Source organism: Alligator sinensis, unplaced genomic scaffold (genome assembly GCF_000455745.1).
Source record: "Alligator sinensis unplaced genomic scaffold, ASM45574v1 scaffold96_1, whole genome shotgun sequence".
Classification (NCBI taxonomy): domain Eukaryota; kingdom Metazoa; phylum Chordata; order Crocodylia; family Alligatoridae; genus Alligator; species Alligator sinensis.
The window spans coordinates 181,387-191,523 of NW_005842402.1; the positions used below are offsets into that span (position 1 = coordinate 181,387).

Here is a 10,137-nt window from a genome sequence, read left to right on the forward strand (position 1 = left end):
CCCACCCCCTGCCCAGCAGGTAAGTCTGTGGGGAGGAAAGGTGGCAGGGCGGATTGAGGCAGAAGGAGAAAAAATTATTTGGAGGTGTGTCCCCCAGCAGGTAAGTCTGTGGGGGAAGGGATGGGGGGATTGGAAAGGGCCATGGGGGAGCAGATCAAGGCCCCAGCCCTAGCCCCATTCCCTATCTCACCACTGGGGCCTTGATCTACCCCACCCCTCCAATGGCAGTGAGGGAGGGAATGGGGATGGAGCAGGGGTAGGCCCTACATAGCCGTTCCAGAGTGGGCTGGAGCCACGAATAGCTCATCCAAGGGCACAAAAAGGGTAGGCATGCAGCGCAGGAGGGCACAGGGGGGCATGCAGCCTGCTGCTGCTGCCTGGCCTGAACGCAGTACAACCCCAGCCCCTGCTGGGAACAGTTTAGCCCCAGCTGGCAGCTGCAGCCTACCTCACTCACATCTTCATCCCACCTCTCCCTAGCTGTGCAGGGCCTGCCCCTGCTCCAGCCCCACTCCCTGTCACCCCTGCTGCAGCCACCCACACTGCTCTGTATTTGGAGCGGCAGGCATGTGCCCCCCGATCTGTGAGTGGCAGAGGTGGCTCCTACTGCAGGCTTGGCTTTGCACCCCAAGCCATGCTGCAGCTGGCCTGAGAGCAGCCCGACACCATGTTTCTAGTCACTGGGCAAGCAGGGGACAAGGCTCAGCTCAGGGTAGGACACATGTGGCATCAGGCTGCTCCCAGGCCAGCTGCAGCAGGGCTCAGGGCACAGATGGGGTGTACATACCATCCGGGGCCTCCACTGGGATGCACACAGTGATGGGAGCCTCCCTCCCACCCCTGGAAGAGCCGCTTGATCCTCCTGCCACCCACCTGGTTGGGGCCCCACTCACTGGGCTGCTCCTGCACTATGTCACTCACCGCAGGGGCCTCAATCTGGCCCCCAACACTTCCCTTCTCCCACTGACAGACCTGTTGGGCTGCGGGGGTGGGTGCACGTGCAAATGCACACATGCTCAGCCCCCTCCTCCCCCCCCCACAGCCCAGGATCAACTGCAAGATACTTCAGGATTTACCAGTCAATCATGATTGACTGGTTGGTGACCACTGATCTAGTCCAACCCTCTGCTCAAAGCAGGACCATCCCCAACTAGATCATTCCAGCCAAGGCCTTATCTAGCCAGGTTTAAAAGCCTCCAAAGATGGAGATTCTACCACCTCTCTAGGTAACCCATTCCAGTGCTTTATCACCCACCTAGTGAGAGAGGTTTTCCTAATATCCAACGTAAACCTCCCTTGCTGCAGCTTGAGACCATTGCTCCTTGTTCTGTATCTATCACCACTGGGACCAGTCTAGCTCCATCCTCTTTTGAACTGTTGGTTTGAAAATGATATTTAAAGGCCTGTTTTTGGGGAATTGGCTTATAGGTATATATATATGCATTATAAGGGTTCAAAATGGGAAGCAGAGGTTAACAGATTTCTAAAGAGCTTGTGTCTCGTACGCAGAGTTCCATATAGCCCTGGAAGCAGACAGGCTCTCTAGCATGACAAGGAAGTGTGGAGACGCAGCAGGAAAGTGGGGGGGAAAAAGCCATAACATGAGATCACAGCCTTCAAGGCAGACAGGTTGTCTAACACAACAAGGACACAGTCTAGAAAATAGCCTGGAATGAAAGAAGTATGCACCATACTGCCCATAATACGAAATAGGTAACACCAGCTACAAGGTCCCAGAGCAGCAGATGCACCCCCGAATCCTGCTTTTGGGGGAATAGACCAAATTAGGAGAAGGCCTGTAAAGCTACATGGATGTGTGACCACAGAGAGACAACCAACCAGAGATAGCCACAGATGAAAAGTCATCAGAAGCCATCAAGGGGGAAGGAGAATACAAAAGCAGAGACTTGAGAGTAACAATTGTAACTTTCTATTAACAATTGTAAATTTCTTTAAATTATTTAAAGTTAGAAGACAATAAATGTTATTTGGACTTGTAACAATAACCAACCCTATCTGGGAGGTAGCCCTATGCCCTAGGCTTTTGGATTGGGTGGTCCCCGTGAGCTGGGAATAGAGCGACCTAGGGGTGATGACCCGGGAAAGTGCCAGGCAGGAGATCGGGTAGTAATGAAGATAAATGGGAGGGGACACTATTAGCAAAAGGTATGCATAATACACTGTGGGTATTTAAGTCAGATTCATCTAACGGGAGCCAAGCTCCTTGTTGTCCTGTGGACAGATCCAATCTATAGGAACAAGTGCAGCCATAACCATTCCTAATTGAACCTGCCACTGAAGACGAGTCCTGCTCTGTCACCAGTCTAAATTGACTGGCGCCATGAAGTGGTGGACTGTTATAACTGTGCTCTTTTTATTAATGCCTTATTGTGTTTCCTAGGTAGGGTGTGCCTACTATCCTTCTTATTACCCAAATATTAATGAACTTGCTCCTGAAGACCTCAAGGAGTAGACTGACCATGAAGAGCATCCCCTAGAAACGCGTTCAGATGACCTACATGTGGTCCAGCTGCAGTATTCATACTGGAAGGGTTGCTTAGATGGGAATGGCCAATCATTTTACATTCCATGAATACACTTAAGTCCCACAGATGAAGAGATGCTCTAGGTTATCTTTGGGACGGACTTAACTAGGCTATGAATGTTTGGAACTTAGATAAATCCCAGAAAAATACTGAAGGAGTAGCCAATCTCCGACAGGCAGTAGGGCTGCTCACAAAGGGAGGCATGATCTAAGGAAAAACTTTAGAGCACACTGATGAATTGCTAACTGATGTAGGATTAGAGACAGCCTGTCTTGCCCAGGCCATGATGGACATTGCTTTTAAAGGAGACAAAAATCAAACTTGGAGTACTGCTTGTGCGCAAGTTCAGTTATCACTAAACAGGCATTTTTCCCAGGTAATAAACAATGTTAAAAATAGAAAATGGCCCTTCAGCTTAGAGCATCATGGAATGCCTGCAACATTTAAAGAAAGATACCCCTATCCTAGCACCTGGATTACCACTTGGGAAGGCTCTGATAAAGGAAAGTGTTTATTCCTGGTGCAGGGGGTAAAAGATGGAAACTGGACCACTGCTTATTTGCTAAACATGGGGCTAGGAGGAGGATGCCTTTGGGACTGGAATCTGCATTGCCCCATATGGGAAATAGTTACCCCCGATGGCCCTCGGTATGTAGCACAGTCCCCCTTAGTTCCAATTAGTAGCACCTTGATTGAATTAGGGACCCTATGGAGAGGCTGGCCTCTCAGTCCACCTAACATGACCTGCGTATACGACTTACCTAATGTGTCATATGTAACAATAGGGCAACGTGTTTGTTGGGAAGGACCAGGTCATTTGCTGCATGAAAATGGTACCACCTGAACATTATGCAATTCGTGTTGCTTAGGAGCTAAAAGTGGAGCCGTTTCTCTACTGCAATTAAGTAACTGTACTATTGCCCTAAAATGGCCAGAAATTTCCTCTGAGACTATACCTCTCAACTTTACGATACCCACTTCATGGGTATCAGATGTAGACATGCCACAGCTAGAAAACTGGAATGAAGTAAAAAATAAGCTGCAAAGCCTTGAGGCAAAGGCTTGGCAAGGCACTCAGTTGGCTCTCCTTGCTCGAGAGGGTGGGTGAATCATCAGTCTGGCCATCAACGTGCCCGAGACATGTAAACGGTATGATGTAATCTGTACTATTCGTGTGTCACCAAGTGTCTCCTCAACTACATGGCTAACCATCTTGAGCATCATAGTATTCTGCATTGCCCTAGGGGCAACAGCTAAATGGTGTTTTAACAGTTGTTGTCATAAATCTGTTCATGCTATGCAAGTTAAATTTACAGGTCCCTCCCCATTCCCCGATGTAGTGCATGTGGTTTTAGTATCTCAATTGTAGCTATCATAGTACTTCAGCAAGCAAGGGGTGGAGTGTGACAGCTGAAAATTAGGTCTGTGTGATAAAGGTGCTTGCTGAAAGCTCTATGAAAAGATTAGCTCAAGTGTTGTTCTGTATTTGTTTAAATATTGAGCTATATGTTGTTGCCAAAAGCCTAATTAAAGTTTAAGATGTAGTAAGGCCTAGTAAATTTAGCAAAGCCTTGAAGTAGTAGGCCCTGTGGTATAGTTAAAATTAACCTAATCGAAAGGAATGCAAGGCTTGTACTGTTATTGGTCAGTCTAAGGACAGTTGAAGTAAAAGGAATCTCAGTTGCTGTACATTTTCAGTACTGTTCAGAAGCTATAAATTGGCTAAACATCTGGAAATCATTCAGAAGGAAGATACAGTTCTGTGAAAAGTATTAGTTAACTGTTGACCTGGCTCAGTATGCCCGTGGATCTCGAGGAGCCCAAGGACTGAATACCAGGGTTCTTCCCAGTACCTCTCGGACAGCGCTGATTGGGGACGCCTGACTTCGCTGAGCTTTGTGGAAAGAGAAACTTGTTGTACATCAGGCATCAGGGAGGACTGCCAATAAGTTGCCAATGTGAATTATTCTTGTCTGTCATTGTTTGTCTTGTTACTATGCGTAGTTGTGTTTTTGTTAAGTCAATAAACCTTTCTTACCTTTCTACCCCCAACCATATTCTCAATCCTGAACCCTCCGCAGGTGGCTGGGACAGCATACAACAGAAAAAGGAACAATAGTGTTAGGTTGCAGCAAGGGAAGTTTAGGTTACATATTAGATAGAATTTTCTCAAGAGTAGGGTAGTAAAACTCTGGAACAGGTCGCCCAGAGAGGTGGTGGAAGCTCCATCCTTGGAGGTTTTCAAAACCCAGATAGATAAAGCTTTCACTGGGATGATCTCATTGGGAATGGTCCTGCTTTAAGCATAGGGGTGGACTAGATGACCTCCTGAGGTCCCTTCCAACCCTATCATTCTATGAATCTATAATAGTACTTCCCCCAGCTTGGTGTCATCCAGGAACTTGCTGAGGATGCAATCCATCCCACCTTCTAGATCATTAATGATCAAGGATCAATCCCAAATTGATCAATCCCAAAATCAATCCCTAGGAAACTCTACTTGATACTGGCTGCCAGCTTGGCATTGAGCCATTGATTACTACCTGTTGAGCCCGACAATCCAGCCAGCTTTCTATCCACCTTCCAGTCCATTCATCTAACCCATACTTCCTCAGCTTGCTTGTAAGAATGCTATGGGAGATGGTATCAAAAGCCTCACTAAAGTAAAAGTATTTGGCTTTCCCCATATCCACAGAGCCAGTTTGCTCATTATAAAAAGCAATCAGATCGGTCAGTCATGACTTGCTCTTGGTGTATCCATGCTGACTGTTCCTGCTTGTAAAAGGGGGCCATCCTGGGGCCAGGTCTCACATTGGCCTGCCTACCTGTCTAAGTAGGGCAGCCTGCCCAGGCACACCTGCCATGACTTGCTGTTTCTTAAAATGGTGTAAAATGTGGGAGGCTACTCCTTTTACGCCCCAATGCCAGGGGATGCTGTCCACAGCTCTGTACCTTCTCTACACTGTGGCCCATGTCTCACAGATGGCATCTAAAACAAGTTCTTAACCTTTGACCCAAACTTGGGCTCACCATGTTTGAGGACTTATATGGGTCTCAGCCTCTGGCTCAACTCTGGCCTCAGGAGTCTATAGACTTACCTTGGCCTAACTGCTCCATTTCTGGGGCTTCAACTGGGGCTGGGCCAAACTCAGTCCTATGCTGGGCCTATAGCACTCTGCCTGTCACAGGGCCTCATACTCCACCCTCTCTCACCAAGCTTCTTTCATACCACCCTACCTAGGGCCACTCTCAACCTGCCCTTTCTCCCCAAGTGACTCCCTTGGGCCATTGGGCTTAACTAATTTCATTCTGACCAGTGCACACGCAGCCCTTCAGGTCACTTGAGCTTCCCTACTCTATGTGGCACTGGCCTTGTGCCTTATACTGGGCTGACTCTGCCCCTGGCCCAACTCTCCGGACCCCTCCTTGGATGCCTCCAATCTAGAGGCTGTCCCAGCCTCCTGAATTTCAGCCTGCTCTCTTCCTGAGCCTGTCTTCCCCTAGACAGTGAGGCTCCCCCACCCCCAACTGAGGAGACCTTCATCCTCCTTAGGCCCTGACCCCACCTCCAGGTCAGTTGGGGTGCCAGATAGCTCATTATGGCCCAGGCCTGCCCCTTGCATTGGGCTTCATTGATCTTCAGCCTTCTGGCCCTGGCCCTCTTACATTTACTAGTCAAGTTGCTCTAGTCCCAGCACCACAGCACCTTCCCTCCTTAGGTAACAGGGGTCCCCTTCTGGGCCCCACCATATAGCCATCTCACACTGGGATTGCTTAGAGCCCTAGAGATCTCCCTAACACAGCTCCTCTCCCAACTGGGCTCACATGAGCCCCAGGCCTCACCCCTGTCTGTTCTAAGTCAGGGGGTTGCCTAGCCCTTCTGTAGGCCTGCAAGTTGTGAGCCCCCTTTTTAGGCTGGGCCTTGCTTTCTCTAGGCCCAAGCCTTCTTTGTGGGACTTGAGACCCCACTGGGCCCCCAGGAATCTCCTGCCTTCCCCATAGTTCTTTCCTTACCTCCAGGGTGTTGTGAGCAGCAGCTTAGCCAGAATGTTGTTGTTTCAGCTGTAGCAGCAGACTGCTACCCCAGCCCTGAGAGCCTAGCTGCTCCATCAGGGCTGGCCCACACCTGCTGGTTGCCTGCTTTCAGCCTTAAAATGGCAGACACCAAAGGTGCTCTGCCATACTGATCACCTTCTTCTCCAAGTGCTTAGAAATGGATTCTTTGAGAACCTGCTCCATGATTCTTCTGAAGACTGAGGTGAGGCTGACTGGTCTGTAGCTCCTGGGATCCTCCTTCTTCCCTTTCTTAAAGATGGGCACTATAATTTCCCTTTTTCAAGTGCCCTGGACCTTCCCCGATTTCCAGGAGTTTTCAAAGATAATGGCCAGCCACTCTGCAGTCACATTAGCCAACTCTATCAGCACCCTCGGGTGCATCCCTTCTGGCACCATGAACTTGTACATGTCCAGCTTTTCTAAATAGTCCCTAACCTGTTCTTTTACCACTGAGGGCTGCACACCTTCTCCCCAGACTGTGCTGCCCAGAACAGTATTCTGGGAACTGACCTTGCCTGTGAAGACCAAGGTAAAAAAGCATTGAGTACTTCAGCCTTTTCTTCATTATCTGTCAGTAGGTTGCCTCCCCCATTCAGTAAGGTACCCACGCTTTCCCTGACCTTCCTCCTGTTGCTAACATACTTGTAGAAACCCTTTGTGACAGTTGAAAATTATGTCCGTGTGATAAAGGTGCTTGCTGAAGGCTCTATGAAGATTAGACCAAGTGTTTTTCTGTCATTTGTTTAGATATCAAGCTATATGTTATTGCTAAGATCCTAATTAAAGTTTAAGATGTAGTAAGGCCTTGTATAAAGTAAGGCCTAGTAAATTTAGCAAAGCCTTGAAGTAGTAAGACCCTGTGGTGTAGTTAAAATTAACCTTATCAAAGGAATGCAAGGCTTGTACTACTATTGGTCAATCTAAGGACAGTTGAAGTAAGAAGAATCTAAATGGCTGTAAGTAATCAGCACAGTTCAGAAGTTATAAATTGGCGAAAACACCTGGAAATAATTCAGAAGGAAGATACAGCTCTGTGAAAGGGATTAATTAGCTGTTGACCTGTATCAGTGGGCCCATGGATCTCGAGGAGCCCAAGGACTGAATACCAGGGTGCTTCCCAGTACCTCCCGGACAGCGCTGATTGGGGACACCTGACTTCGCTGAGCTTTGTGGAAAGAGAAACTTGTCATATGTCAGGCATCAGAGGGGACTGCCAATAAGTCGCCGACATGAATTATTCTTGTCTGTCATTGTCTGTCTTGTTACTATGCATCATTATGTTTTTGTTAAGTCAGTAAACCTTTCTTACCTTTCTACCTCCCGATCATACTTTCAATCAATCCCGAACCGTCCACTGGTGACTGGGACACCCTTCTTGTTACCCTTCACATCCCTTACTAGTTGCAACTCCAATTGCACTTTGGCCTTCCTGACTTCAGCCCTGCATATCCAAGCAATATTCTTATACTCCCTCCCAAGTTGTTTGTCCAAGCTTCCACTTCTTGTCATCTTCCTTTTTGTGTTTAAGCTCACTGAAGAGTTCTCTGCTAAGCCAAGCTGGTCACTTGCCACATTTTCTTTTCTTCCTGCCCATTGGGATGGTTTGTTCCTGTGCCCTCAATAAGGTTTCTTTAAAATATAATCAGCTCTCCTGGACTTCTTTCCCCCTCAAACTGATCTCCCAAGGGATCCTGCCCATCAGTTCCCTGAGGGAGTCAAAGTCTGCTTTTCTGAAGTCCAGAGCATACTCTGCTGCTCTACTTTCATCTTTTTGTCAGGATCCTGAACACAATCATCTCATGGTCACTGCTGCCAAACTTGCACTTCTACATCCCTGACAAATTCTTCCCTGTTTGTGAGCAGTAGGTCAAGAAGAGCACAGCCTGTAGTTGGTGTCTCCAACACTTGCACCAGGAGGTTGTCTCCAGTGCTTTCTAAAAATTGTCTGTATTGCCTGTGCACTGCTGTATTGCCCTCCCACCAGATGTCAGGGTGATTGAAGTTCCCCATAAGAACCATTAAAAGACTACTAAAATACAAGATTAATATGATTAAGATTAATCACTCCAGATTCCCTTGAATTCCCTATCTCAATGACTAAAGATAAAACATGAACAAGTTTTTAAGCACGAGTTGAAACACTAATGCATTTAAGCATGAGTTGAAATACTAATAACAGATGGTATTTCCAACAGGTAACGTTACTTGATGGAAAGTGTCAACCCATGTGACAGTTCACAAGGCAAACCATCAAAAGGGAGAAGAAGTGCCCTGGGAACTTGCTCTGCCAGTACTGTCAGCCCCGCTCCCATACCTTCAGCTATGCTGCAAACAAGAAGTGAGCTCTGAGCTTCCCTGGGTGAAGAAGTTGCTCCCTTAATCTGTGTGTATGTAAGGATTATGTTGTTATAAATACCACACCTTAGGTGCTGCTAGTTTTGTAACTAGCGGCACCTAGGATGGGGTACTTGGCATTAAATTTGTATGAATGATGCATAATAAATAAAAAGACTATTCAAAATTATGTTTTTTATTACTACAACAAACAGATCACAAACAGCATATTAAAGCCTTACAAAGAAAACTTAAAAAATTACCACACACACGTTATTCCTTTCTGGTACTGACTAAGCTACAAACTAGCATCACAGTCCATATTTTAAGTCCATAACAGAGAAAATAGAAAAACAAAATAGAAATAGCTGTTCTGGACACCTCCACTCTATTTCAAGTCTTAATGCTCAGTTCTTGACATTTGCACCTGAAGCTCCAGCTTATGCAGGATCCACCATCCTCTTATTGAGGCGGTTCAAACCTCTAAAAGGTGCTCTCAGCTAGCACAGATTGAATCCAAATCCTCTGGAGTGTCTGAGTGGATCCAATACGCTTATATTCTATTTCTTTTTCTCAGGAGGCGCTTAGAACAGGACACAGGTTTCTTTAGTAGAGAGAGAATTTATTAAATTTCCCCTTAACCTCTTGCAATTCCTGAGACACTGGACAGATTTGTGGAAGCTCCCTCAGTGCTGATCATCATAGAATCATAGAAAGTTAGGGTGGAAAGGACTTCAGGAGGTTATGTAGTCCAAACCCCTAATCAAAGTAGGAACATCCCCAACTAGATCATCCCAGCAAAAGCTTTGTCTAGCCAGGTTTTGAAAACCTCCAAGGATGGAGCTTCCACCACCTCTCTAGGTAACCTGTTTCAGTGTTTTACTACCCTCCCAGTGAGAAAATTCTTCCTAATATCTAACCTAAACTTCCTTTGCTGCAACTTGAGACCATTGCTCCTTGTTCTGTTGTCTGTCACCACTGAGAACAGTTCAGCTTCATCCTCTTTTGAACCCCGCTTCAGGTAGTTGAAGGCTGCTATTACAAGTCTTTTTTTTTATTTTAAATTTAAAAGGACAGTGTTTCAATCAACCAGACCCTACCCATGTTCACAGAGTGTGCACAGAACACTCCCCTCTGGGCCCCAGAAGCTGCACACACTCTCAAACGTGGTTGCTAGGATAGTGTTTACTTCTCTCGACCA

The 10,137-nt window shown here is 46.8% G+C and overlaps 1 long non-coding RNA gene across 1 annotated transcript in view; it reads left to right on the forward strand.

Annotated features, from left to right (window-relative positions):
* Nucleotides 1–8,902, forward strand: part of LOC106722532 — a 41,456-nt gene extending 32,554 nt beyond the window's left edge. The window contains exon 3 of the long non-coding RNA XR_001358540.1: nucleotides 8,798–8,902. This is a non-coding gene — a long non-coding RNA (uncharacterized LOC106722532). The remainder of the gene's footprint in view (nucleotides 1–8,797) is intronic.
* Nucleotides 8,903–10,137: the final 1,235 nt, after the last annotated feature.